Genomic DNA, 3929 nt, shown 5'->3' on the forward strand with positions numbered 1-3929 from the left:
TTGGGGGTCTGTACCCCAGGCTGGGGTTTAGAGCCCTTATTCAGCGCCCGCTCTGGTCCCAGAGCCCCGCCCCCTCCTGACATCCTTCTCACCCCGGAGTGGGCGCGGTGTTAACTGAGCTTGCCTTCCCGGTGTGATGGAGCCTTGGTCCTAGTGTCGACTCCTTCCTAACTCTTTTCTCTCAGTCATAGGTCCTGGGTTTTGCGTTCCTTCTCACTCTTTCCCCTCCCGACAGCATTTGTGCAGCTTTGAACTCTGCTCCTGGGAGCCCTAGACTCCACACTCACAGGATCAGACCCCATTTCCAACCCCAGCTGCTTCCCTTATACTCACGCCATCACGAGTCTACTGCTCAGACCATACTCCCCACACAGCCCCTCTTTAGATCTGTTTAGACACCCCAGCCCTGGCGTCTGAAGCCCCGCTCTTTCTGCGGGTCTCTTACGTTGATCCTTGAAGTGTCCCCAGTTGGTTGCAAGGTAGGCTTCTTTAAAATGGGTCCTAGTCTGTCTCCCCTGTATTGCTGTCTGGGGTCCACATTCTACATCCCACGGATGTTACTCCTTCTAGCTTGAGGCCCCTTTTAACCGTCTTGGGACTAAGTTGGGAGCATCCCTCTCCTAGGAAGTATTTACTGTCAGATGCCCCTGCGAGGTGAGGCTCCAGAACCCTTGCCCCTGACTAGGCTAGGTTCTTGCCTGAGAAGTTTACTCAAGGCCGCTCATCTTTCGGAGGTGGGGGACGGGACCTAGCAAGACTGAGGCCCCGCCCCCTCCCCGGCTGATCTCCCCTCCCAGGGGTCCTGACCTGTAAATGTTTTCTCTCTCGCTCCTCCCTCTCCCTCCGTCTCCCTTCGCTTCCCACGGGGATCTGAAATACAGCCCTCACGGTTCTGTGATTATCGGGTATTACTCTCCCTCCACCCGAGTGCCCTCCGCCTATACCTGCATCACACACGCGGCCACCGCTCTGTTTTGAGAAATTGAGACTTGCCCTAGAGACGCAGGGGTCCAAACCCTGCCAGCCCAAGGTGGCAGCCTGTGGCCTGAAGTCCCCTGGAGCCCTGAAATTTAACCTCCTCAGGGCACTGTGGGTCTGTGGCTCTAGATGCAGGCCTGCCACTCCAGCCAGAGAGTAGGGTCTGAACTATTATACCATCTAGGGCCTTGAAATATGATCTGATGAACTCTACTTGACCCTTCCATGACTGGGGCCCCCTCCCCAATTAGATCAGGTTGATCCTTTTTCAAGTTCTCTAAACCATGAGCCTCTGTCCTAGAGGCTCTCAGGACTGCCACCCAGCCTTCTCTGATCCTCTGGAACCTTCCTACATCTTCAGCGCCTTGCTGTCCCATGGAGTGCTTTACATGTCATTGAAATGACCCGCTCTTTGAGCACTTTCTTAAACCTTTCATAGTGATAGCCAGAGACTTATCTTTTGGGATGCAAAATGGGCTGATCTGAGAGGAGAGCAAGGGGGACTTATTCATATACTTGGAAATCTGAGACTCTTCACCTGAGGCCCCTGAGAGGGGTTGGGGGGAAGGGTTGGGCTGGGCACTCCCCTAGAGGGTGTGTAGCCATATGCCCTGAGTTCTGAGTTCCTGCAGTGAGGAGCCCGTGTTCAGTTGAGTGTGACTGTTGTATCCAGGCCACTGTTTCTCCATGCGGCTCCTGAGGGGCCCAGAGTTGAGGCTCTGGAAGCTGTTGCGGGCCTGGCGCTGTTTATAAACACAGATCTGAGGGGCAGGCGGGTCAGGATAAAGCCAGGCAGGAAGTGATCTATGTAGTGCTTGGGGCTTCTTCCTGAATGTTTGCGCCCCGCTCATTCCCCCCCTCCCACCTCCGCCCAGTGTCAAGAGCAGGCTCCTGGGTAGTGGCAGCTGCTGAGAAATCCGAGTCCTGAACATATGGCAGCTCAAGAGGTGTGCCCCAGGCTGCGCGTGCACAGGCAGCTTCCGGATGTCCCCAACCTGGTGGAAGGGGCAGGTCGGGGCAGGGGCTCCCCAGGGCGGGGTGCCCTGTCGTGGTCAGACTCTTAAAGGCCAGGCCCACCTGCTTCAGGCTCAGTGGCTGGCGGTCAGCTCTTCCACATGACTTCGCCTCTCCCCTTGAGTGCCTTGGGCCTCTTCCAGAAGAAACATCTTGTCTGCAAGCCTTTCTCCTCTGTTCAAGGTAGAAAGGCAGGCTGAGGGAGGCAAAGCCTCTTTGTTTGCAGAGTTTTCGGATTCTGTGGGGGCCTGCAGACCCCTGGGTCCCCCACCCAGGGGGCATGCTGGGGAGTGAGGGGCTTCTCGGAGCTGGAGGTAGACAGCCTCAGGAGTCCAGATACCGCCAACGCTGCTGTGGACACATGGGGAGGCCTGGCACCAGCTGCTTCCCTCTTGGAGCCTCAGTTTTCTCACCTGTATAGTGGGCGCCAGTCCCAGTGAGATTAATGAGTGCGAAGGCCGGAGAGCTTGGCATGGTGGGCGTGCCCCATCTGCAGCATGGGAAGAGGAAGATCCTGCAGCAGCAGAAGGTTCCCCCTTCAAGGCTTTGCAGGCAGGACTGGGCCCCCCTCACAATTGTGAGGCTGACAGGGACCCAGGCTCCTCTGGGAACCTGGGACAGAGCTTACACTTGAGCCTCAGGCTCCTGAGTCCTGGGGCCACCGTCACATGGCACATCTCACTCACTCTTTGATAGCCAGGAAGCACCAGCGCCTTCTGGCTTTGAGGCCACTGCTGTAAACAGCCTGGCAGGGGTCCTGCCCACCTCAGACCGCCAGACTTTTTCTAGGTGCTTTTAAGTGATTTCTTGATTTCTTTGGCTGCTGTCCTGCCCTGGGCTCACCAGCTTTCCACGTCCACCCTTGTCGCCTGTACTTTTTCTTTTTTCCATTTCCCCTGGAAGTTTCTCTTTCCCACCACATTTCATTTAGCACAGGCCAGCTTCAGGGCTCTGCACAGGTGGCCCCCAAACCTGGCTGACCCATCCTTCGGGATACTTTGCTTATGGAGCATATTAGGAAGTCCACAGTATCATGGAGGGCAGGCCACTGCTGGTCAGTCCCACAGAAAGCATCAGGGTCCACTGTGCTCTTGTGTTTGGTCAGATTTCGTTGGAGGGACACCACCAGGTGATACTCACGAGACCTCAGTCATTGCTTTGCCACAGCTCAGTTACAACCTCTGACTGTTGGGTCCCTGTGCTTCTCTTTTGGGGGGGATTTTGCCCCTAGGGTCACTTGCTGATGTCTGTGAGACGTTTGTGGTGGTCATGACTGGGATTTGGGAGGGCTTCTGGCATCAAGTGGGTGGGGCCAGGAATGCTGCTCCATACCCCACCATGCCTAGGACAGCCACACCCCAGAGAACGATCCAGTCCCGAGGCCCACGGTGCCGAGGGGAGGACATCTGCCGGGGTGACCTGCAGATTCTTTGATGGCCTTAGCAGTGCTCAGCTGAAATAAGCCGGTGCAGGGGCAGCCTGGTAGGGAGGAACCACCCCAGTTCAGAGTCAGGTTTGGATCTTGTCCGTAACTGGAGCTCAACCCAGCCTGGCAGGGGTATTTGAAGGACCAGAATTAAGTATGTAATCACTTACCCAGCTCAGTCCCCAGCAGATGAGTTGTACTGAGCAAGTGGTGGCTACTGTCCTCTGGATTGAAGGGAAGATGTGTTTGTGGCCGATGTTGCCGACGTTGGTTGAGTACTCATTCTGCTTCTGTGCGTCATCTTCTCTGGCCCTTTCCACATGCTAATGGGGTAGACCTGCCATCCTCCCTGACGAAGAGAGGCCATTGGTATTCCCAGCTAAGGAATGGCTGAGACTGTTGACCAGGAAGGAAGATTCCCAGCTTCTGCCCTGGGACTGCTTTCAGGCTTGAAGATGGGAAAAGAGGACCTAAAACAGAAGCATTCGTGGTGTGGGGGTGGGGTGGGGGT

General features: G+C 56.0%; 1 protein-coding gene across 1 annotated transcript in view; it reads left to right on the forward strand.

Moving 5' to 3' along the window:
* Window positions 1-3929, forward strand: part of PIAS4 (protein inhibitor of activated STAT, 4) — a 23911-nt gene that overhangs the window by 756 nt on the left and 19226 nt on the right. The window lies entirely within an intron of this gene.

Source organism: Bison bison, unplaced genomic scaffold, assembly GCF_000754665.1.
Source record: "Bison bison bison isolate TAMUID 2011002044 unplaced genomic scaffold, Bison_UMD1.0 scf7180017864492, whole genome shotgun sequence".
In the NCBI taxonomy this organism is placed as follows: domain Eukaryota; kingdom Metazoa; phylum Chordata; class Mammalia; order Artiodactyla; family Bovidae; genus Bison; species Bison bison.